This window comes from Eulemur rufifrons, chromosome 8 (assembly GCF_041146395.1).
Source record: "Eulemur rufifrons isolate Redbay chromosome 8, OSU_ERuf_1, whole genome shotgun sequence".
Taxonomy (NCBI): domain Eukaryota; kingdom Metazoa; phylum Chordata; class Mammalia; order Primates; family Lemuridae; genus Eulemur; species Eulemur rufifrons.
Window position 1 is genome coordinate 35790041 of NC_090990.1, and position 27216 is coordinate 35817256.

General features: G+C 38.4%; 1 protein-coding gene and 1 pseudogene across 3 annotated transcripts in view; one reads left to right on the forward strand and one right to left on the reverse strand.

Annotated features, from left to right (window-relative positions):
• Positions 1 to 27216, reverse strand: part of AGBL4 (AGBL carboxypeptidase 4) — a 1250690-nt gene that overhangs the window by 478804 nt on the left and 744670 nt on the right. The window lies entirely within an intron of this gene.
• On the forward strand, positions 3402 to 3518 carry LOC138390952 (U2 spliceosomal RNA; annotated as a pseudogene).

Below are 27216 nucleotides of genomic sequence, written 5' to 3' on the forward strand. Positions count from 1 at the left end.
TTAAAGCTGTAGCTGCTCTACCAGTCCACATGCAGCCCCCATCTTACAGGGAGCCTCCTCGATTGTTCTGGTCTGTCATTCTCTCTCGGAGCTACCTAATCTTATACAACCAATATTTCAGGTGGCCATATAACTTACCACCCAAATCAGTACACTTCTGGGAGTGAAAGAGAACTCTATAAATAATTATGTAGAGATGACAGGCACAAATAGGGACTATCTTGGGCAAAATAAGATATATATATATATATATATATACATATATATATATACACACACACACATACATAGATATATATATATATATATATATAATTACCCTACCCATACAGTAGTGGAGACACACTATTTTTTGCAGTCTTTCTAACATTTTTGTTTATCTCCATAGTACTTTCCAGCTGACAAAAAACTTCTACCTCATAGTCTCATTGATCCTCCCACCAGTCCTGGAAGTCTTCTGGACTGGGTAGGAACTATTTCTTTCACAAAGTGGTTTTCCTTAGGTCACCTAGTGGCTAGAACTAGACAAAACCTTCTGCTTCACTTTGGCACCTGCTTTAGCCCCTGACTGTGTTGGGGTTTTGTGGGAATTGATTTTGTCCCCTCAGATTGGCAGTGGAAGAAAGGATCATATCATACTTCTTCTTTTCCCCTCATCTTTCCCCTGTCTAAAACTGGGGGAATGGTAGGGTTTGAGAAAGTTGAAACAAGTAGCTAATAAAGAAGCTACCAGAAACAGGCAAAATGTCAATTAATAAATACAATTATGAATAGTTACCTAAATGGTATGGTAGGATTTCAAGTAATTTTTAATTTCTTCCTTAACTCCTTTCTATGTTGTAGTTAATATATACTACTATATAATGTTACAAAATGCTATTTTCATTTATTTTTTCTTTTTTAAAGAAAGAAACCACTGATAGTCTTCATTAAAATGGCCAATCTCAGTGGAACACCGTCCCCCCCCCCCCATAAAACAAAAACATAGGCTTTTCAGCTAGACCTGGGTTTCCATCTTTATTCTATTCTGTAACCTTGAGCAAGTCACATATGCCTCTGAGCCCCATTTTCCTAATGGGTAGAACAGAGACACCACCACCCACCTTACAAGGCTGTCATGAAAATACTGTAAGATTCAAAAAGCAAGAACCACAGGTAAGGGCCCAGCTTGTGGCAGATTGTCAATATATGTTCAATTCTCTTCACTGGGTGTTATTGATACAGCTTCCCAAGGCTTCTGACAAGCCTTGCCACCTCCTCTGCTCACAGCTCTGAAGCCACGGGAGGATGCTGTGACAGCTGCTCCCCTCAGCATGCAGGCGGGGCTGTCCAGAGATGCTGGGAGCCTCATGTCGGGAGGCAGTCCTGTCAGAATCGCTGGGGGTTACTCATCCTGCCTTCGGGGTTTCTGACAGGATGTTTTGATAAAATAAATCTATTTTAAGTGACTGTAATGAAATACTAACCAGTTTCTGAAGGGCTTTTAAGATGTTTTTAAGAAGTTTCAGATCAAAGGCCCTGGGAAAGCAGACTTCGTGCATTAAATATTTAGTACTGATTCAGTCACTTGAGAGCAAAGTCATTTTGACATTGGAGGAGGAAGAAAGCACATTCCAGCTAAGGCCACACTTGAATTAAGACACAGGCAATGGGACTCAGGACCAAGAGGCCAATCTCTGGCTCTTACTGGCAAAGGTTGGAGCACATGACCTCGAAGACTATCTGCCTAAGGATTCAGGATCTGATAGAATTATTCATGATCTATAGTAGTCCGGCAGATAGGCCCTCAGTGAGGCCTGACAGCAGGTATCTGCCTTCCCAGCTGCTACTATTGGTCTCAGTGCCTGTCATTCTGCACACTGCCACTTGGAGCCCACCAAGTGCCTTACACCTGCAATGTGCTTTGTAGTCCAGCTGAGAGACATTGTCCTGGAGATCACACATGGATGCACAGAGTCCTGGCTGGGGAGGCTCAGTGTGAAGAAGAGACATGCAGAAGCCACATTAAAAGTTAGTGCACTGTCTAGGGAATGGACACACTTGAAGCTCAGACTTGGGGGGATGGGGAGGCATGGGCAATATATATAACCTGAACTTTTGTACACCCATAATGAGTTGAAAAAAAAAAAAAAAGTTAGTGCAGGGCTGGGTTCAGTGTCAAGAGCTCCTGCCTGACTGTTCCAAGATCTTTCTAATATGTTACACTGTCCCTTCAATGACAAATAGCCACCACAGGTGTGGACACAGAAGGAAAGGAAGAAGCCTAGAATGGGGTATAAGGTAGTGGTATTTGATCTATATCAGGTCATGGTAACTCTGGAACTCTGGTAGAAGCTATAGCATCCTCTCCTAGGAAAATGTGCACACATATTAGCGTATACCACATTTGGCATCTAATGTTGGGGAAGTTGAGCACCCCTTTAAACACATTGTTTTTCCCCCCTATTTATTTTACTGATGGGAATATTGAGGACCAAAGAATCAATCACCCATACAGCTAATAACAGAGAACAGGAAAATTTGACTTCTACCCTCAGTCTCAAGTTCTTCTTCCATAATCATTCATCCTCATGCATGCAGTCAGATGTTCTACATAAAACACATCCTCTTAATAAATAAACAGTGTTAGCTTATGGATGAACTTTCTACGAATTGACTTTGCTGCCTACCAGAGAAATAAAATATAGTTTTTCCGTTGAACTCCTGAGTCTTTATGAGAATATTATTTTAAAAGTAAATTACTTCATCTGTGCTATTAAAAAAATATGAATTGATGTGGTGATTTGCACTCAGAGTCAGTTACTATTTTAATATGCCTAAAATTTCTCTACATAGTAGTCAGAAAAATAATTTTTAAGACTTTAGCTTTATCGGCCGGGCGCGGTGGCTCACGCCTGTAATCCTAGCACTCTGGGAGGCCGAGGTGGGCGGATCGTTTGAGCTCAGGAGTTCGAGACCAGCCTGAGCAAGAGCGAGACCCCACCTCTACTAAAAATAGAAAGAAATTATATGGACAGCTAAATATATATATAGAAAAAATTAGCCGGGCATGGTGGCGCATGCCTGTAGTCCCAGCTACTCGGGAGGCTGAGACAGGAGGATCGCTTGAGCTCAGGAGTTTGAGGTTGCTGTGAGCTAGGCTGACGCCACGGCACTCACTCTAGCCTGGGCAACAGAGTGAGACTCTGTCTCAAAAAAAAAAAAAAAAAAAAAAAAAAAAGACTTTAGCTTTATCAATTTTCTATATATAGCCCTCTCAAATATCCCCAAGGAATACCACATTTTTAGGAATATGCCCACAATAAAAAAAAGTAAATTTCTCAGATATATCCATAGATTACTGTTCATAATAGTAAAATAGTATAAGCATCTTGAGTGAATGGATAAGCAAATGATTCTGCATTGCTTCTTGGCCTTTTGGCTAAGATCAAGTGTAGTATCTGTTCTTATCAGTTTAATAAACACATTCTTGAACCTCAGGTTACAAAACTTTGGTTTAAGGTTATAGTAGACCCAGTCAGCCCAGAACGTAGAACTTTGAGTTTCTTGAGTGACTTTAGAAGAGTAAGATGACAGTGGAACCATCACAAGTTTTGATGCTCTACAAACCTAGATTATATCAGTACCTAGCAACTATGTGATATTAAGAAATCACTTAATGTCTCTGAACCTCAGTCTCCTATTTTTAATGTAAGATAATATAACTTCATGCAGCTATTGGAAGTTTAAGTGGTATAATGTATGTAAATAATTTAGAGCCCCTGGCATACATTCAGTAGGTGCAAAGTTATGTCTATGTTTATCTCTATGTACTTCCAGAAAAACCCTAATGGATTCCTCCGGCATTCACCCATCCACTCTGGCTTTCTACCTTACAACTAAACTTTGGATTCCAGGAGGGAAGAAACCATGTGTATTTTGCTCACAATTGCTACCTCTGAGTATACTGACTAGCCCATGATAGGTGTTCAATATATACTGAGTGAATGAATTAAAAGGACAAATGAATGAACCAGATGGGTATACGGTGACTTTCAGAGAGGGAACAGGGGCAGAAAATAGAGTACTAACTCTGGGGAAACTTCAAATAATGTTTTTGGCCCCAGGTCCCAAGTGTTTCAGGGCCCAGAAAAAGTAATGACTTAGGAACTGGGGATTCAGAGAAGACAATCTAGAGGAAGCTCTGCCTGTTTATCTCTGCTTATTGTTTCATTCCCCTCCATTAATGTCACAGGCTTTGGTTTTTCCCACATGACAAGTCAGCCCAAGTAACCAGAAAACCTAGGATGAAGGGACCAGGTGGTACAGTAGAAAGAGGACAAAGTTATTAGCTCCTGGACAACCCGGCCCTGACTCTGACTCTCCAGGCACTGCTGCCTCTACCTGGAAGATTAGCTGTGCTCAGTTTCTGAGCCAGTCCTGACAGGTCAGGGAGTAAAGCAGTCTTAGTCTTCCCTACAGGTGGGGTCTTGAACTAGGAGGCACATCTGAGGTAAGCCCCAAATCCTTATATACCAATGGAATCAGAGTTCACCACAGTGCCTTTCTTGGGATGCAAGGTCAGTCTCAACCTAAACCTGGCAAGCCCCACCTTAGACCCTTGACATCTCTTCTCCTTGACACTGGAGAATGCTTCCAGGCCCCAGATAGTGGTGATGGACAGAAGGGAAGAGAAGCCCTAGGTTACCACCCACCTGACTTCTAATACTAACTATTGTTGGGAAGTTCTTCTTGACATGGCTGAACCCCCTTAGAAATACACGTTTGCTAGATGTTTCTGGATACTGACAATCCTAGCTGAATTTAACACATTTCCCACAATCCCTTTCTTCCTCATTTTGATGGCTTTACCATTCACCAATTCAAACAAGCCAGAAACCTAGGCATAATGCTTGATTCCTATCTTTCCTTCACCTACAACATTCAATTAATCGTAGGTCCTGTGAATTTTAACCCCTAGATATTTCTTGAATTTCTCAACTCTTTACCATCTTTCTTATTGCTGTCATAATTGTTATAGAACTCCCTAACAATGCTCTGTCCTTGAATCCATCCTTCACATAACAACCCAAGTATACTTAATATAAAATAAGTTTGACTTTGTAACTTCCTTGCTTAAACCCCTACCTATATTGACGATCTCACTATACCAGAGAACAAAAACCAACCAAAAAAACAAAAACTCTAGACTCTTACTTCTATTCTAGCTTTTCTGTGAACCTCCTGGGCTCTTTACTTATGTATCTTCAAGTAAGGGACACAATGACTCCTTCTCTGGCTCAACAGAATGCGATTAGGAAGTATCTCAGGTTGGAATGAGCTGCTATGGGAGGAAGTAAGTTCCCTATGCCTGAAGGGGTATCTGTAGAGCCTGGATAACCATTGGGACACTGTGGAAAAGCTCTTCTCTTGGACAAAGACTGGTTATATGCCAAATGAGAGCAAATCCTGTCCTGAAGAGGTTTCAGAATAGCATGTACCTTGGGGACAATAACATCTCCCCCCTCCTCCAAACTTCCCTACGTGGTCATCTGTATGAGAAGGCCCACCTCAAAGAAAGCAGCTTCTCCTCTGAAACCAGCCTGAACCATAGCCAGCACAAGTGGGAAGCTGTTTTGGCATTTATTTCTCTGGTCAATGTAATCAGTGTATAAATTCCAAGTGAATAATTCAGGCCTCCAAAAATAAATCAAACAGAGCCAAGATTGTCAAATGTGGTTGTCTACCTTGATCAAGATAACCAGATAAATGCCAAATCTTACATCTTTCTCTGGCAAACATAGCTTTTTAGGCATTCCTTACTAAGTGATGATAAAGAGACGAAGTCTTAAAGATAACAAAACAGACAGTTTGTATTTGTATAGATCTTTAGAAATTCAATATGCTGTTAAATTATAATTACCACTTGAGACCTAATATGTGCCAGGGAATGTGAAAGCTGCTTTTTATATATTATTATTTTTAATCACAAACTTTTGAGACAAATTTCTTAGGTCCCGATCCCAAATCCCAACTCTACCACCAACTAGTTGTATGATTTTAGGCAAGTTATTTAATTTCTCTGTACTTCAGTTTTATAATTTTTAAAATGGACAGAGTAACGGAGCAGGTCTTTAAAAGTTGTGAAATTACACAAGATAATACACACCAAAAGCTTAGCTAGCACCATGTGTGTCCCATAAACACACTCAATAAATGTTAGCTTTGGTTTATATTACTTCTGACAAATATTCTTGAAAGTAAGGCTTATTTTTTCCAAATGTGCAGATGAAGAAACAGGCTGAGTGACATAATATAATTTCCTTAATTTGGTAATGAATTGGTGGCTAAGCTGGGATTCAGTGTTGATCTGTCTGACTCCAAAATCTCTACTCTGAGAGGGCGGCAATGGTTATTGTTACTATTGTGGCTGCTGTTGTCCCCATGATCATCACTAATGGTGTTAATAACAATGCCTTCTCACTTGGGCATATAGCACTTTGAATCTCCAAAGAAAATGTAGACACATTATGACAGAATTATCAGCCCTCAGGCCTGTAAGTGACTACACAGAACCTCGTCCACACTCTTCATCTCAGGGCAGGACCCAATTCTGTGGCATGCTTGACAGGTGATCATATGTCCAGATTGGGCCTCACCAGTTCTGAGAGGAAATAACCAGAAAGAATTATTCCTGCGTAGAACAGGGCTGGGCAGGGCAGAGACCCTATGGTATGGGAGGCTTTAGTATTGAGAAAGATCTCAGAGATGGAAACATGCCTATCGTTCTTCCTGAACACTTTCAGGCCCTCAGACTGCACAGAGGGGCTTCCTGGAGAAGGAAGGCTTCCTAGACCTAAGCAAGGGTGGGCCTCAGGGAAGGGCAGCCAGATGAGCTTTACTCACTTAGAGATAAGTGAGAAGGAACAGAAGCCCAGAGCATATCTAACTTCAAGAGAACCTGGAGAGTTGTCCCACCTTTGCTTATACCTTCATCTGATGATTTGTTTCCCAGCTCTGCACCTGCAGGGTGTAGCAGAGAATCCTGAAATAGAGGAAGGTCTATGGCTTTGTTTTGTGGGGCAAAGATTTGGGGAAAGATGCTGGAAAGACTGAAACAGCTTCCTCAAGTAGGCTAATGGCAGAAAGTCCAGGAGAATAAGGATAGGAACACAGTCACAGAGAAGAAGGAGGCATGCTGGGTTCTCAGGCAAGTGAGGGAGGAGGCAAAATAGAGTCCCAGAGGCAATATTGCACTGCCCTGGGGGACAAAAGGATAAAGCCCTCCCAACCAGTGAATGCTTTCATGATGCTATTAGACTCCCACAGCAACACAGAGGTAGTCAGGGAAAGGATTCAGGCAGCAGAGAGATAGATCTTGGTACAAATCCTAATTCTACCACTTACTAGCTATATGAGCTCAGGCAAGGTAAGTAACCTGAGCCCTGGTTTCTTCATCTGGGTAACAGAATAATAATAGCCACCTATTGTTAATTGTAAAGATGAAATGAATACAGGGGATAAGGTAAAAGCACAGCCTAGCTCACAGTGTGCTATAGCCTGAATGTTTCTGTTCCCCTGTCCCCTTCAAATTCTTACACTAGAGTCTAAATCCCCAGTGTAATGGTATTTGGAGGTAGAGTCATTGGGAGGTAATTAAGTCATGAGAGTGAGCTCTCATGAATGGGATGAGTGTCCCTATAAAGAGCTAAAAGGACCAGAGTTCTCTCTTTCTGTCATGTGAAGATACAGCAAGCAGTCAGCAGTCTGCAATCTGGAAGAGGACCCTTAAAAGAAGTCAATCAAGCTGATGCGCTGATTTCAGACCTTCAGCCTCTATAACTGTGAGAAATAAATTCCTGTTGTGTATTAGTCACCTAGTCTATGGTACTTTGTCATAACAGCCTTAACTGACTAAGACATAGTGTATGGGAGAGAATGGTAGTTAGTATGGCTAAAATGGCTCCTCTTTGTTAAAATGAAAAGAGCACAAGACTTACTATCAGAAAATCAAGGTCATGCTGCTAGGGGCTTTAGATCTCTTGTGTTAGGAGACTAATCTTTAGGGATCTTTACGGGTCTAAACTTCAATAGTTTCAACTTCCTGTTATGCAGACATCATGAATGGGAGAAAGAGATAAAAACTTCCAGCTATCTATCTCCCCTCCATCCCTGTGAAATGGCAGCTTGGACAAACACTATCAAGAATGGATAATATTCTGCTGACCTAGTTAGAAAAAGTTGGGAAACTTTTAAATATGTATGAATATTATTGAATTAAAAAGAGGAGGCTGATTCAAATGGTTGCAGTGCATATTAATATCTTATTATCCACTTTAATGTAGGAAAAATACTGGAAACCTCTATTCTCTTCTTAGAAAAATAATTGTCTTTTGATGCCAAGCAATAGTAAATAAGCCAGAGAAATCAAATGATATTGGGAGATGAAGTTAAATAATTTTGAATAAAGGGAGTCCAGCATTCAATAAATTATTCTAAGATGCTATAGAGAAAAAAAGGTAGAATTTCTGTATTCCATTTTCTGAAATAATATCTTTTGGGGAAGGCAAAAAAGGAATCTGAACATTTTTAGCAATTTCTACTTTTAAGAGAGATATAAATTAATACACCTATTTGGCAAATATTTCTTGAGAACCTATTGAGCAACGAGCAGTCAGACCCACCTCTTTGTAGCAACAAGGAGGAATAAAATCTAGATACTCCTCTCTCTGGCTAATGAGGGGGACCCACATCCAGGACTGCTATAATCATAGCTTTAGCTAGAAATAATGAGGAGTTGGAGCTCATGCCTTGATAAATAGTATAATGCTTCTCTTGAGCTCTCTAAACCCCTCCTAAATTCCTATTGACATGTAAATTTATTCTTCTTGGCAAAATGAGTGAGTCTAGTTGGGGGAAAATTAATTTATTTAAGACATTTTCCAATGTCATTCTGAGAAATAGATACTAGTAAGATATTTACTACCAATCATTTATACGTTTGTAGAATATCTACTGTGTACTAGCAGTATGCTAGGCTCTTTACTAGTTACTCATTTAATTTTCCTAACAATTCCAAACAATTACAAATGATTCCAAATTACAAACGAGGAGACTGGGGATCAAAGAGGTTAATGAACCTTTCCAGGGCTACATGGTGAAGACACAGTGCAAGCAGCACTAAAAATCAAATTTATTTAAATAAAAGCCCTTGATCTTTTTGTTAATCCATATTACTGACCTAGTAATAAAATCATAGTATAAGGGTTACATCATTGAACTGGAGAATCTATGTTGACCATAGACCTGAGGCAACAAAAGGAAGGCTACGACTACTTACCTATTCATCCTTGCTCTTAATTTAGGAATAGAGAAGGCTTCAGGCCACCTTGGGAACAGGAAGATATGCTGATGGTGTGTTCTCACTGGAAGCCTGGAGGCCCCATGAAGTCAGGATGGGGAAATAAACTTCTTTCCACAGAAGCCAAGACTGTAGTCAAGGTTCAGACCTGGGCCAGGAACTAATGGGGCAGACTCAGTTAGTTCAGGGTCCCAGAATCAGAGGGGACTGGAGATCCAGCAGCTCATTTTGTCTTTGTCATCCAGCTGTGTAAAATTGGGTGAGTCCCTTTCCTTCTCAATTTCAGTTTCCCAAACTGTAACATGAGTAGGCTGGGCCAAATGATTCTTTTAGCTTCCTCTAACTTCAAAATACTATGATTTTAAGATTCCAAATATGGCCTTTGCCAACAAGAGTTATAAGCCATAATAATCATTATTTGTTGAGCACTTCTTATATGACAGCACTTTGCTATATTAACTCAAATTCTCACAACATTTCCAAGTTGTTTTTATTACCCTTGTTTAAAAATTAGGAACCTTGGACTTCAGGAGGTGAGCCCCAGGTAGTTTGCCCACAGTCATACAACTTATTACATATAATTTATCCACAGTCACCCAGCTCATAAATGGCAGAACCCAGAACTGTCTAACATCTAAAATCATACTCTTTTTTCATCTATGACTTCTTCTCCCTCCCCTCCACCAATTAAAACAATTGAGGACATTATCTCCAGGATTTTCAGGGAAATCTGCTTTCTTGATAGCTTTAATCTAAAAGAAGTATCATGAGAAACCAGGCTCAGTCTCCTACTTGCTTAAGAAGGTGGCTGTTGTACTTTTTACTTTGAGTCAAATGCTAATAACTGAGACCAAGTGGCAAGTTACCTGGATTTGTCCAAGATGTAGGTTCAATCCAGAAGACAAAGAAAAGTTAATGCTTAGATAACCTATTTTATTAATAGTTGACTTTAGTAGCAAAAAGAAATAACAGATAATCATAGGTTGTGTATCTGCCTTTATCATAGTTCCTACCTAGCCTGTCTTTCATATGATTGACTCACAATACATTTTAATGGCTTAATGTGATTTACATTTCCTCCTTGTACCCTCGAGCCTCTTTCTTCACAGCCTTCAGCAAATCTTTAATATGACAGGAGGATCATTTAACTTTCTAGATGTCTTTCCAATCTATACTCTCCACCACATCCCCAATATGCCATCCTCTCATCCATTATGTATCCTCCAAGATACAGTACAAATGTTACCTCCCCTAAGCAGTTCTTTCTGATTATCCAGCAGGGTTCCATGTACCTACAGTTTCTTTCTAATTCCCCACCAATCAATCACTTACTCATTGATTTCTCCTAGACATGTATTACCATGTAGTAGTAGTGTAGCTTTGGAAAAGTTACTTAACCTCTCTGTACCTCAGTTTCCTCATCTGCAAAATGGGGATAATAATAGTAACAGCTTCATTGGGTTGTTGAAAGATTGAATGAGAAAATAAAGTACATAAAATAGTATTTGGCATGTAGTAAGCACTCTATAAATGTTATCTATATTCATTTTTATATGACAAATTCTATGCTTTCATAGAGCTTACAGTCTGATAAGGGAGATATGGTATTATGAATGCATTGTATCCAAGCACTTACAAACAATTCAGGAAGGATTTTCACTTCTATTATCCAATATCTTCTAGAAGCATTTTGTCATGACAGAAGCCCTGAAGCTAAATTATAATGTCTAGTTTGCAGATGAGGCCTGGAGAGGTTACTTGACATATTAATATAAATGGCAGAGCCAAAATTCAAATCCCAATATGGCTCCAGCCTTGACAATCTTTCTGTTTAAATTTTGACAGAACAAGGGGTCTCTCTAGATATTTATTGGGGTGGGGGATGCTAATGTATGAGGATACAGAAGCACAAAGAGGTTATGTAACTGGTCTAAGTTTACACAGTTAATAAGTGGCAGAGTCAAGGTTCTAACCTATGTAGCCCACACTATATTAACTTATGTATCTAATTTCCTTCTTACTGCCTCATATGTGCTCAGTTAATGTTTGCTTAAAGAGTAGATAGATAAAAAAGGAAACTTTTCAGATGGGTCTGGAAGTGAGAGGAGTCATTGCAATGGACAGAGAACAGAAGCTAATCTAGGAGTCAGCAGCTGGACTTCCAGCTAGAACTGTCCCACTAATTTGCTGGGTGACTCAGGAAAGTTACCTCCTCTCTCTGGGCCCCATGTTTCCAGCTGCAGAAAAAGAGAGGTTTGCAAATATGGTTAGCAGTTAAGTCCTTTGTTCAAATTAAGTAAATGGGGAAGGCCAATAAACAGGGACAGCTTCAGTGTGTAATGGGGAAGACAACAGAGGTCAGTGCCCTGACTTCTTAGAAGCTCCTCCTTCTCCTCTTTTCTTAGTGGCCCCTAAGGTACTGTTCAGAGTCCAAATTACTCTTTAGAAATATAGGGAGCACAATTTAAAACTCCAGAACTAGAGGAACTTAGGATTTTTCTTGGCTTTGACATTACAGTATGAAAGAAATGCTCTTGTGCCCTAATGTTTTATACCTTCTGATTCAATAAAATGAAAATGTGGCTTCAGAGGAAGTGACAAAGTATGACTATACTCAAAGGTACCAAGAAGAAATTATGGCTCTAAAAGCATGAATTCTCCATCTGCCCCAGTCAAAATACCCTAAATGCAAAAATATCCCATAAACCTGTGACCATTGCATTCATAGCATAGAAATCTTTAATAAAAAAATAATAAGTGGGCCTTGGAGTCTCTGGATTTATCATTTCCACATCTAACTTTGATTTCCATAATCTCCAGAATGATTAATAAAATCTTGCTAAAAGAGGTTTACATTTGGCATTTGCTCAGAGCACGGGAGCTTTTTTCAACTTTATTGAAGCATGTTTTACATATGATATGTCATCTATTTCAAGTATACAATTTAAAAAATTTTTAGTAAATTTACCAAGTGTGCCACTAACTACCACAAATCAGTTTTAGAACAGTGCCATTGCCCCAAAAAGATCTGACTTGAGATAGAGATTTTATACACACACACACACACACACACACACACACATATATATATATATATATATATATATGGTCCTTGGAAAAATTCTGGTTCAAAAGATGTAGACTGCATAAAAATTGAACTCTGGTTTACACAGTTTAACATCCCACTTCTCTCTCCATAAACAGTCAGAGTCCACTGCCCCAGAAGAAGAGAGGGAATATGTTATCTCAGGTCTTGTTAATTCTTTCATTGAAAATAATGTAAATTAAATTAAATTTATTGAGCCTCCACACTGTCAGGCCCAGAAGAGAACTCAAAGGCAATCAGGCACAGTTCCTAAGCTCCAGGAGCAACCAGTTTAGAAAAAGAAGTTTGATATACATAACAGAGTCATAAAATAGGGCAGGAAATACTAGGAGTCTAAAAAAAGGAAGAGAAATTGTTGATGAGTTTATTTATAGCTGAAGGGAATCAGGGATAATTTCTGGAGCAAGGACATTTGAACTGGGCCAAATTTCATCTAATTCTTTCATTTACTGATGTAGTTCATCAATATATGATCACTGAGTACCACTATAGAACTGGCTTCTGAGCTTGAATTAGGAATGGTCCCTGTCTTCACTGAATGCATAGCCAAATGTAATGACTTTATTTCAGCAGCTCACCAGATATCCTGAATATTTATATTATGAATTTAAATGGTGCAGTATTTTTGTTTGTTCTTACATTTCTCTTCCCTATCTGAATTTGATATACTAAAGATAAAGACCATATTCTTAAGCACATCTATATCCTTAGGTCTTGGTACTTCTATCCCATAAAATGTGATTAATGAATATTTGTTTAATGAATAATTTATTCATTTAATTTTTCCCACTATATCAACCAGTGGCACACCTATTGGTTTTAGGGGAGAGGGAGGTAAACGGGAGAAGGCAAATTATTTCACTCTAATAAAATTTCTGGGGCATTATTAATATATTTGTAATGAGGGGCCAACGGAGGACCTAAGCCAAGAGAGACAATGAAATAACCAATGTTTAATTTGGCCTTCATGCAGCAGAGATTAACTTCCAGAATGGTGGTGTAAGGAGCATAACATACTCTCTCCCCATCAAAACAACCATTTAATTGCTCAAATTTCTTTTTATAATTTTTAACTACTAAAAGTTATTTTTAACAATATTGATTCTACCAATCCATGAGCATGGTAGGGATTTCCATCTGTGCACATCGTCTACAATTTCTTTTCTCAGTGTTTCGTAGTTCTCCCTATAAATATCTCTCACCTCCTTTGTTAAATATATTCCTAAATATTTAAATTTCTTTTATGCTATTGTGGAAGGTGTTGCATCTTTGAGTTGATTTTTGGCTTGACTGAGTGAGGCAAATGCATTTCATGTAACCAAAATATTTGTGCCCCCATAGTATCCTGAATTAAAAAAATAAATAGAAAAAAAAGTTATTTTTAAAAACAACCACTTAAAGTCTCTGGAAATTGTCCTGTGAGCATACAACAAATGGAGGCACATGTATTCAAAAGAATCCACTAAATCTTCGTAACAACAATGAGAGTCTGTGGCATTTAAGCCATGACCTCCTCAAATTCCCACCTTCCAACTCAGTGTTATGGAAGCTCTACTCCAGGAGTGTGCCATCAAGAAGATGTGCTCCCTCTCCACCTAACTCCCAGTCTACAGCTATGATTTCACCTTGGGGGAGGCAAGCCACCAGCACCTCTCACCCCACCCCTGCCCCTCCGCTCAATATTGGAGAAGCTCTATTCTGGGTAGGTGCTGCCAAGAGTAAAAGTCTTCCTTTCCCCATCCAGACTTTATTCATAGGATGAAAGCTCTATACCAGGCATGGTAGACAAAGAATACTGGATCCCAGATGCCCTCATCCCAGCTCATTCATAGGACAGAGGTTTCAGGCCAAGAGAGGCAAGCCAAGAAGATCTGGGCTACTGACCCTAACCAGAGCTTAACTCACAGAGCAGACGTAACACTCTGGGAGAAGTGGGCCACTGTCTCTGACTCCAGCTCCAGTGTAGAGGTTCTGTTCATGGAGAAAGTTAGGCAATGAGAACAAATAACTCTGCAACATTGCATATGCCTGGGTGTGGATCTCTGTGAATTTAATCTACTTCAAGTTTGCTGAACTCATTGGATGTATAACTAATATTTTTCAACAGATTTGGGAAGTTTTTAGTCATTATTTCTTCAAATGTTTTTTCTACTCCTTCTCTCTCTCCTCTCTCTGCTACTCCCATTATGTGTATGTTGGTGCACTTAATGGTGTCCTACATTTCTCTGAGCTTCAGTTCATTTTTCTTCATTCTTCTCTCTGTTCTTCAGATTGCATAATCCTTATCAGTCTATCTTCAAATTCACCGATTTTTTCTTCTGCCAGTTCAAATCTACTGCTGAACCCCTCTAGTGAATTTTTCATTTTAGTTCCTATACTTTTCACCTCCAGATGAAATCTATTTTCAACAGATTGTGGGGGAGATCATGCCAAAGGGTAATGTGAAAAACAACAGAGATTTTGGTGTCAAGCAATTATGAGGGGGCTGGTAGTGCCAGGAAACTTATAACAATAAGAAAATCAATAGACCAGCTAGATGGTTAGAAAAAAGAATTAGGGGGAAAACATAGCTAAGAAGAATCCACCAGTAGTCAGAACAGTGTTAAAGACCAGCAATCAATACCTTGCCCCTGAAAAGGGGCTATATTTTAATTGAATCAGACTGTGGACCAATTTTCGCCCCAGGAAAAATAGAGCAATCAGCTAGCAATTAGTATTGAGTACTAGCTGTATGTGATACCAATAGAGGCAAAACAGCCAGATGCTCAGGGATACTCTGTGTATGCCCAAGGCAGCTCCTTCTCAGGAGAAACATAAAAGTTACAAACTATGGGGGAAACAGACTTCAGTTAACCATCCATCAATAAGCAAACAAGAACAAGCCCTAGAGGAGGAAGGAAGTCAGTATCCAGAGTTACTACAATATTTTATCTAAAAATATTCAGTTTTCAACAAAACTTATAAGACATGCAAAGAAACAGGAAACTGTGACCCCCCCCATACACAAGAATAACAACAAAAAAGCAGATGATAGAAATTAGACCAAATGTTGGCCTTAGCACACAAGATTTTATTGCAGCTATATACATGCGTTTAAAGAATTAAAGGAAAGTATGTCTAAAGAAGTAAGGGAAAGCATGCTGACAATATCTCATCAAATAAGAGAATATAAATAAAATATAGAAATTATAAAAAAGAACATAATGGAAATTCTGGAGATGAAAAGTATAAGAACTAAAATGAAAAATTCATTAGAATTAGAAATATAGAATATAGAAATATAGAAGAAAATACATAGAAATTAATGAAATAAGTACAAGTCTTGTTTATACTGAATTCTACAAAAGAGTGTTGAAAGACATTAAAGAAGATTGAAATAAATGGGGAAACATTGCACACTGGTTCATCAGAAGACTTAATATTGTTAATATGGAAATATTCTCCATGTTGATCTACAGATTCAATGCAATAACTATCAAAATCTCAGCTGATTTTTTTGAAGAAATTGATAAGATGATCCTAAAATTCATATGGAAATGCAAGGGACCAAGTATAGCCAAAACAATCTTGAAAAAGAACAAAGTGACATCATACTAACCCCATGGATAGAGCAGAGAGCTCACGTTTCATGATTTCAAAACTTACTACAAAGGTACATTAACGAAGACTGTGTTGTACTGGCACAAGTATAGACATATTGATCAATTGAATGTAATTGAAAGCCTAGAAATAGACTCTTACATTTATGGTCAATTGATTTTTGACAAGGGTGCCAAGACAATAAAATGGGGGAAAAAAACAATCTTTTCAACAATGCTTGGACACATTTAAGTTAGAACCATCTACTAAAACTAACTCAAAATGGATCAATGTAACAGCCCAAACTGTAAAACTCTTAGAAGAAAACACAGCAGTAAATCTGACCTATGCCTGACTTTGTGTTAGACAATCGTTTCTTAGATACATACTGTGGACTGAATATGTCCTCCCAAAATTCGTATATTGAAATCCTAATCCTCAAGGTGATGCTATTAAGAGGTGGGGCCTTTGGGAGGTAATTGGGTCATGCAGATGGAGCCCTCAGGAATGGAATTAGTGCCCTTATAAAAAGACACCAGAGAGCTTTCTCCCTCTCTCTCTCTCTCTCTTCTGTGTAAGGATATAACAAGATGACAGCCATTTGAAAGCCAGGAAGTGGGCCGTCAGCAGATATTGGATTTGCCAGAACCCTGATCTTGGACTTCCAGCTTTCAGAACTGTGAGAAATATATTTCTGTTGTTTAAGCCACTCAGTCTATGGTTGTTATAGCAGCCCAAACTAACTAAGAAAATATAATACCAAAAGCAGAGCAACAATAATAAAAAAAGAAAGAAAAAACCCAGATAAATTAGACTTCATCAAAATTAAAAGCTTTTATGCTATAAATAATAACATCAAGAAAGTGAAAAGAGTGGTCACCAGAGGCCGAGGGGGCGGGGTGTGGACAAGGAAAGGGGAAATGTTAGTCAAAGGGTACAAAGTTTCAGTTAGAAAGGAGAAATAAGTTCTGCTGATCTGTTGCACAGCATGGTGACTGTAGTTAATAATAACATATTATACATTTCAAAATAACTAAAAGAGTGGGTTCTAAATGTTCTCACCACAAAGAAATGATAATTGTGTGAAGTTATGGATGTATTAATTAGCCTTATTTGATCATTCCATAATGTATACATGTTTTAAATACTACATTGTATCCCATAAATTTATACAATTATTGTCAATTAAAAGTAAAATAAAATTTGAAAATACAAACAGAAGGTGAAAAGACTATAGGATGAGAGAAAATATTTGTAAACTACATATCTGAAAAGGGACTTAGATAATAGAGTATACAAAGAACCCCCACAATTCAATAATAAAAAGACAAAAAAAAATTGATTTAAGAATGAGCAAAGGATCTAAATAGACATTTCTCCAAAAAAGACACACTGATAGCCAATAAGCACATAAAAAGATGCTCAACATCATTAGTCATAAGGGTGGGAGGCGGGAGGGAAGTTCTCTGGCAGTGGTGTAGAGGTTAGATTGGATGGGGAAAGACTAGAGACAGAGATTCAATTCCTTTGATAAACACCCATGTTCCTGACATCATACTAGCCCCATGGATAGAGCAGTATATAAGACAGACATGGTCCTTGTCCTCATAGAGCTTAAAAATCTCCAGAGGAAGATAGATGTTGAATGAACAATCAGAAGAGTGATAAATGTTTTAAAGGCAAAATAGAATACATTATAGGAGCATGTAACAGAGGCTATTGAACTAGTGTGGGGAAAAGTGCAACAGGGAATAATTACATGAAGAAGGGATGTTTAAATGGGATCCTGAAAGCAGAATAGGATGTAATTAGGCAAAGAGCCATAGAGAAAGAATATTACAGGTGGATGAACCAATACATATACAAGTTAGGGAGAAAATCCATGGCTCACAGAAAGAACTATCAGAAGGCCAGTGTGGGTAGAGCATCAGCAGCAAGGGAAGAGGGATATGAGATAGATTGAAGAAGCAGCCAAAATTATCTAGGATCTTATAGCCCATGTTAAGAATTTGCTGTTTCATCTTAAACTACTGAGAAGGTGTTCAATGGGTCATGTCCATGGACACAAAAATCACTTAATATGGTGGCAGCAGTTCAGTGGAAAAGATAATTATGGACCAAGCTCCTCTGCAATTGAGGGAAGTGTCCAAGAAGTCAACAGCAGACAGCAATAAAGGGTAGCAGGGAGTTGTATAGGATGATGGCATAAAGCTCAAAACATATCTTTTTATATTATGCCTTTTTATAAAAGGGAGAGGAAAGAATGGTCTCAAAGTAGCAATCTGCCAACCTAGCTGAACCTAGAGATGGTATTCAGTGAAGAAGTCACTCTGTCTTTGGTCAGGCACCACAGGACCAGTGAAGAGGTGAGGGGGACACATCATTAGGAGGAAGCTGGGACTTCCTCTGTAGCCACTGTAATGTCACTGTAATGCTCTGGTAGCTGTGTGAGCAGCATAGAGAGTCTGGAGACCTATTCACCTCACATTTTGTTCCCCTTAGCTAAAGAAGCTGTTGAATTTCCTGAGACGTGCTAATAGTTCGAACTAGAGCTATGGCAGCAGAGATAAGGAAGGGACAGGTTCTAAGGATATTGAGTTGTAGCCTTGATCATACTTGGTGATAGTATGTAAGGAATGACTGAAATGGAGAAGGTAAATAGGACAAATTTCTGGCACGGGCAATTGGAGTGATGGGGTGATGGTGATGCATTCACTTAACTAGGAAACTCAGGAATAGAGCAGGTGTATAGTACTTTTGGGGTTGGCTTCTGCAGCTTTAGGTAAATCAGACATATGTTTGCTTGTTTTTTGTGTTTTTTTTTTTTTTTTAAGCAGAGGAAGAACTCAGGGTCACAATTCCTGGCATCTTTGTTCCCAGGCCCTTGTTCACCCAAGGCTGAGGTTTAGAATGGATGGGTTACTTGCATCAGCAGGTAAATTGGAAGCTCCTCAGTTAGATGCTGAGAGGACGTATCTGCCTCCAATTAATTTGGACTCTTTTTGGAAGGAATAGCAAAAATTATGCCAAGAGAATGGTGACTTGTGAAGTGGCCTGCTGGAAGGGAGCCAGAACCACTAAGCTTGTTTAATTTAGGACAGGACAAATTGATCAGGACACAGTTTGGTGCCGATGGGAGTACACAGAACTCTTCTGAGAGGTGGATTAGGGGCTGATAATTGAGATTACTAACTTCCAACAATTACTCAATTTAAAACTCAGCCAAAAAGATGTAATTATTTTTGATTCATTTGCTTGGTCATGTGGCCAGCTGCAACTCCATGATGTTTTACTTCAAAGAATAAGAAAGAAGGAGAAAGAACAGAGAGAATAGAAGGGGATTAGCTTATTTTGAAGTTATCACGCTGGTCAGAACTGTGCTGGCCTTCTTTTGCCTCTTTTGGGCAGAATTGGCTTCTGGTCCTTACTTTCCTGCCCACAAGGTCATCAGTTTCCTTCCAGTTACTTTCTGATATCATGGCTTTTCCACACAAGTCACACAAGGACTGTAGTAGAATCTGCCAAATTTCATACCTTAAATTCTGCTAGATCTCCTTATATTTGTCCACTCTGCTCCTACTTCTCCTCACCCTCGCTGTCTTTTTCTGATTATATCATATTCTCCATTTTCTTTACTTTGGCTTCATGATTCAGCTTCCTTTTACCTTTTTCTCCTCCTCCTCCTTCTTCTTCTTCTTCTTTTTTTTTTTTTTTTTGATTCTTAATTTGGTTTAGATTCTGAAAATCTTTCCAAATAGGGCATTTGGAATCTTCCCTCTGCCACTTACCCATTCTCACTGTGATTTCAGGGAAAGGACATCCAATCCCCACTCTATCGCTAGTCTAGGAGTCAAAGGCCTGCTGAGCTGAGTCAATCTCACAAGCAACGGTTGGAGTTCCAGTGTGGATTTCTATCGCCTGGGTCTCTCATTGTAGAGTCCCACCTAACATGACCCTTCACCCCACACACTCCTTTTTCTAAGTTTTTCCTTTGTCACATGGTTCTCTCTCACCTGTCACAGAATTGAACTAGCTATCAGGTAAAACTTTATATATGATCCTTATTGACAAGGTGGAGAAATGGGGGCAGGGACTACATCTTGTTTATTTCTAAATCTCTGACAGTACATGGTACATAAGGGATACTAAAAAAAAACTGAACTGCATTGGATTTAATTGAATTGATTTGGAGGCAGGTGAAATCTTGATTCATTTAGGTGACTTATGCTACAGGGATTAGCAGCATAACCAAACCCAGGGATTGATATAAAATTGATGTAAAAATGTCAATTTACGGCAATATGCATGAGTCTCTGTTCATGGTCTCAGATTTTCCTGTGAAACACTTGTATTTAAATTAATACTTAAAAAGTACATACTTTAAAATTTCTAAGTGAAGGCACATTAATACTGCAGATAAGAAAATTCAAGAATCAAAATTATCACAACAGGCTAGAACACAGGACTAAAACCAACAAGTTGAAATGTATCAGGGTAAGTATAAGGACTCATAATGACACTTTTAAAATTTGCTATAAGCTAACATAGCAAATATGGTATCCTGGATTGAATTCTGGAGCAGAAAAAGGATATTAGTGAAAAAAACTGGTGAAATCTGAATACAGGCCCCTATTTTAGTTAATACAAATGAAACAATGTTAATTTCTTACTTTTGAACAAATCCTCCATGGTTGTGTAAGATATTAACATTAGAGGAAATGGAGTGAAGGGTATATGGGAACCCTCTATATTATCTTTTCAACTTTTCTATAAATCTAAAATTATTTTAAGATAAGAGGTTTATTAAAAAGAGAATATCATAGAAATAAAAATAACTTTATTTACAGAATAGCAACAAAAAAATCTACTACAAGAGGGACTAGCTACCAAAAGAAGTTAATGTAAATTCTGGCTGCATTTCTAGAGATCTAGCATCCAATGAGCAAGAGAGGCAATACTCCCATTCTGCATGGGATGCTCAGATCCCCTATGGAGTTTTACATTCAGTTATAGCATTTTAAGAAGAAAATTACTCATATCCAAAGAAGAACAACAAAGAAGCTGGGACGTTTGAAACCACAGAATATGAAGAAATATAGAATTATACAGGGATAAGGGAAGGGGGTGGGTTAGTTTGGAGAAGGGAAGATTCATGAGGGGGCTGTGGTCACTATCTCCATATCTTTGCAGGCCTATCCAGGAGCTAAAAGAGCAAGTACTTGCAAGGTGGGCCCAGCGGGTGGAGCTAGAATCAAAGAGAGGAAGTTAGAGGAAGGGAGCTCTTTTGGGGATGGTAGGACTTTCTTGTTATTGGGATGGGGCCCTAACTATCTCAAAGGTCTGTGAGCAGAGGCTGAAAAGTCAAATTTCTGGAATGTTAAAAGAAAATACTGGTTTTTACAGCTTCAGTCTTTGTCAATAGGAGATGGCTAATATATTTGCTAAATTTGAATGACACCTCTGTAGTCTTTGCCAACTTTAGAGATTGCTGTGAGGTGTTAAGATCAGAGAGGCCAGCTTTTCTAGGTATCTCTATGACATTCTCATTACAATACACAAGGTCTTGGTATTAAAGTGTTTCTCCTGGTGCTCTTGGCTAATAAATATCTCTGCCTGTGGGAAGAAAAGCCAACTGGACAAACAGGCAGGAGTTAACCTGACTTCTAGTCAGGAGTGCCAGCTGCCACCAGCAGGGGCAGCCTAGCTATAAAAAGGTTAAGTGCCCCAGTGATCATATTCCTTCCTGCCTGGGTCCTCACTTCCCTCAAGACAGAGTCAAAATTCTTTAGCTTGGCATTTAAGGCCCTCCTGACTTGGTCTCTACCTATCTCTCTAGCGTCTCCTTGTCACCACCCTTCCTGCTCTTCTTAGGTTGATCCTGTGTCCCTTGTAACACGGAACCATGCAACATGGTTGGGACACACCATAGTATCTCAGCCTCCTTACTCATGTTTGATACTGAATTCAGTATGCGTCATTCCTCAAGACTTCATTCCCTCCTTTGTGTCCCTTCTCTGCCTACTACTTCTATTATATCAGGTCTCTTATCATTATTATTAGTTTTTATATCTGTATTGCCCACCACGTTGTGTACTTTTCAGGAATAGAGTGTGCTTTGTATTAATCTTTCTATGTCTAACACATAACATAGAGACTGACAGGCAGAAAATGCTCACCAGGTATTTGTAGTGTTAAAGAATGGCTTTGTAAGAATTCACTAAATGGCTATATATGTGAATAGAGTATTTTCCTATCAGGGCTGGTTTAGAGCCCACTCTTTGGCTTCCAATTCCAGCTGCATGATGTAGCCAAACTAATCTCATTAAATCTCAGTTTTTAAAAATGCATATGGGAGAAGATAATACTTACATATCTCAGAACTTAAATGCTACCTTCTAAGTGAAACTTTCCTCCCCAAACTGATCCTATTTCCTGATTTAATTACTCCAATATTGTTGTCTCTTCTTACCATAATGTAAGCCTCATGAGGGCATGGACTTTTGACTGTTTTCACTGCTGTATCCCCAGTCTAGAAAATGCTAGTCACATGGTATGTATTCAACAATAGTACTAACCATATAATAGAGGTGTTGTGAGGATAAAGTGACATAATATATATATATGTATATATATATATTTTTAATATATATAAAAGTCATGATGTTGGGCCTGGCACATGCTAAGCACTCAATAACTGCTAGCCATTATTATAAAATAAAAGGCAGGTTAAGAGGCAACATTACAACAGGCTGATGTGTGATTCAGACAGAATCATGCAATTGAAATGCCATGAACATCTGAACTATAATTTATGTTGGAGCTGAAGAGATATTTGAAATAATCTTGTCTGACTTTCTGAGGACCATAGAGGGGAAGTTCTTTTTACAAGGTCACAGAGCTAACCAGTAGCAGAGGCTAGACAATATTATTTTCATATAAATGATTATCTGATGATTCCCTAAAATACACTATCAGATATTTTCTTTATTAGACACTGCCTTTTTTTCCTTTTTTTATTTCAGCATATTATGGGAGTACAAATGTTTAGGTTACGTATATTGCCCTTGCCCCGCCCCCCCCAGAGTCAGAGCTTCAAGCGTGTCCATGCCCCAGGCAGTGCACATCACACTCATTATGTATGTATATACCCATCTCCTCCCCTCCATCTGCCTGACACCCGATTAATGTTATTCCTATATGTGCACTTAGGTGTTAATCAGTGAAACCAATTTGATGGTGAGTACATGTGGTGCTTATTTTTCCATTCTTGGGATACTTCACTTAGTAGAATGGATTCCAGCTCTATCTAGGAAAATACAAGAGGTGCTATATCACCATTGTTTCTTATAGCTGAGTAGTACTACATGGTATACATATACCACATTTTATTAATCCACTCATATATTGATGGGCACTTGGGTTGTTTCCACATCTTTGCAATTGTGAACTGTGCTGCTATAAACATTTGAGTGCAGATTAGACACTTCCTTTTGGCAAGTATCCTAAGTATAGGAATGGCTTGCTACATCTAATTCTTTCAGTACATACACATTCATACAGCGAGTTATGTGGCCATCTAATTAGTTCAATGACATATGAAAATAATTGCATGTTTTACTGTGTCTAACAGTAAAAGGGCTATAAAATTTAAAACTTAATGTTTGTCAGTTAAAATCCACTTCTAGTTATGTCAGAATGAAAAGATTGGTAAATCTTTTCATTGGCACAAAAAGTTGACACAAATAACCATATCTATGCTTGGAAATTGACCAAAAGTATACAACAATCTCAAAATTATTATGTTTGAAAAACTGCTGAACTTCAGGTAATAATGATGGAAATCTGTGATGCTCTCGCCTGGGATACTCCATCTTCCCCTCAGCTTGGTGAATGCAGTGTTCTCTTAGGGCAGGACAGCTTGTGAGGAGTGGTAGGTTCCCTGCTAAGGTGAAAGGCACTCATTTGATTTGGAGAGCTGGGCAGCGCTCACACCTAGCAGCATTATCTGTGGAAATGCTCATTCCAGAAGTGTAGTAATGAGGAGCGCTGACAGTTGCATAGTTGGGACAAGCATATTCCTGGACAAGACTGGGTGCAGGCTCAGTGGAGACCAGAGAAGGCCCAAGTCAGCCACACACTTCTGACCAACCTTGAGACTACACATATGCACATAGGAAACACAACATAAAAGGGAAAGCAAAAGCTAGGGAAGACTTGAAAACTGCTCAAACTTTGAGTAAAAAAATAAAATGTCATCTTGGATGTCATAACTAGTACCAGTAGCATCTATGATCATGGTGATTAATAGTTCCAGCACTAAAAATTCAAAATCTTGCCTCCTTCCTGCTCTCCCTAAGATCTGGATGTTGGCATGTTTAGCCTTCCCACTGGTAATTATCCACCCTCCAAATTGAAATAAGGATTAAATAGTTATAGTGGTACCTTCAGACACAAGCCATATCAAACACCCTGGTAACTGAGAATTGTCTGCAAAAGTATGCCAGAAAGCCTTAAAATCTCTAGTATCTGCTTCAAAGCCCAGAACAGAGGATTGAGCCAACTCACAGAGCTTCCCTAATCTAGTTCAGTTGACATATGTATACCCTGAACTTTCATTAAATTTACTTTCTAAAGATGCTGCTTTGGATAAGGTGAATCCCTTTCTCAATAATCTATTTGGGCATTAGTGGAAAGGGCCAGGACATGGTGGTAGAAGTCAAAGTCATGGTTTAAATTTTGGCCCTGATATGAATTAGTCATGTGGGCTTAGTGAAGTAATTTATCTTTTTAGCCTTAGTTTATCCCCTAAACTGGTACAGCTCTGCCTACTCCATGAAGCTATTATAAGAAAAAAAGATAGGATAGTCTATATAAAGTAATGGATCCAATGTCTGTGCATTGAATATGAATAAAAGATTTAGCCAATATGACAATCAAAGCTTTCCAGAGTTTTTACTAGATCTTCCTGTCTGTCCTAATCTTCCAGTAGCCCCAATCCGGATTTCCTATTCCAATCAAACCAGACTTCCAAACAACTACCACCAGGCAATGACTTAGCTTTTCCTGCTTTTTGGGCTACCTTATTCCCAACTCTATATTCAGTAATTCTACCCATCTTTCAAGACTTAGCTTAAAGACCATCTTTTCTATGGTGTTCTTCTGATCATTAACTCTTTAAACAACTCAAAATATACTTAGTTATCAACTTTAAAAAACAGGTATTTGGACATGTCTTTTTCCTCTGGTATAGAATACATTTCTGGAAGTATACCAAGACTTGTATAACCTTGTTATATATCCCCACAGGAACTCTCATGGGTCTCAAGTAGGATAGAAGTCTCAAATTATTATTTTTCTGAGGAATTCCTTAAAGAATAATTTGAAAACTTCTATTCAAGTCCAATTTTCTTACTTTATAGGTGAAAAAACTATCTCCCAAAACAGAATGTAGCATTCAAAGTTTTACAAGTGGTTTCATGTTAGAGCTAGAAGCAGAATTTAGGCTTCCTGTGGCAGAGACTTCAGGCTGTCCCCCAACATCAATTCTCCTCCATAGCTACAGGACTACCAATTTTTAGCTTGAACATGGTCACTTAGAAAAAATATTCATTGCTTATCCTTCCTTAGTTAAATGTGGATATGAGTTCTATTAAATGACAGTGCCACAGAAATGCTTCTTATCCTTTCTCTACCATTTATTTATCCTGCTGTCTGGAGTGTGGATGTAATTCCACATTGAATCATGAGGTTGAGGGCCACACTGCAAGGATGGCAGAGCAGATAACTGAAAGAACTGAACTCCCTGAGGCTGTCAAAGAGTAGAGCTATAATATTAGTTATAGATTGCCTACATTTAGATTTTTACATGTAAAATAAATAAACCTCTATCTTGTTTAAGTTGCTGTTATTTTATTTATTTATTGTTTTATTTTATTTTTATTTCAGAATATTATTGGGCTACAAATGCTTTGGTTATATGAATTGCTTTTGTACAGTTTGAGTCAAAGTTGTAAGTGCATCACCCAGATAGTGTGTATTATACCTGGTAGGTATAATTTTACCCATCCCCTCCACATCCCTCCTATCTGCTTGATTTCTGTTGAGTTTTACTTCCATATGTGCACATGAGTGCTAATCGATTAGTTCCAGTTTAATAGCATGTACAGGTAGTGTTGGTTTTCCATTCCTGTGAAACTTCACTTAGGAGAATGGTCTCCAGTTCCATCCATGTTGTCAGAAAAGGTATTAATTCATTTTTTATGGCTGAGTAGTATTCCATGGTATACTTATACCACATTTTATTAATCTACTCATGAATTGATGGGCACTTGCCATCTGTTCTTAGACAAAGCAGACAACACTCTACACTGGGGAAAAGAATCCCTATTAAATAAATGATGCTGTGAAAATTGGATAGCCACATGTAGAAGATTGAAACAGGATCCTTAGCTCTCATGACTTACAAAAATTAATTCAAGATGGATAACAGACTTAAACCTAAGACATGTAAGCTGCTGTTACTTTAGATATCTGTTATTTTGAATATCTGTTATTGGAAATTTAACTGATCCTATTATTAAATAGTTTTCTTATCAGTTTTCTGCTATTCTCAGCTTTTCATGCTGCTTCCAGACATATATCTTCATTCATTCTTTCATTCATTCAGTCATTCACGCAATGTGCACCTACATTCTATCTGGCATAAATCTAGGAGGGGTTTGAGGTTGACACAGAAATGAAATATACAGATCCTGCCTTAAAAGTCACAAATATTGAATGAATTTCCTATTCTCTTAAATCGTATCACCATTCATATGTGTAGCAAATAGTTATTTCATAATTTCTCTGATGGTCCCATCTTCAAATAATCTCATTGACTCTAGTAATATATTGTGATTAGACCACTTGTGCATAATATTTTCTATTTTCCTTTACATCCTTTTTCTCCACATTTTTTTTTTTTTTTTTTTTTTTTTGCTTTGAGAGGCTGATTTGTATAGATTACATCAATGTGCTGCCTTGCCCTTTGGCTTCTCATCGGGTTGGCCACTAGAAACCCCAGCAGGAGATGAGAAGGAAGTAGGAGAATGGGGTGTATGTATTCTCATTTCTCAGCTCCCTCTCTGAGGGATTATCTCAGATGAACTATATACCTTAACTGAAGGTCACCATTCCCTTCAAGATGGCCCAA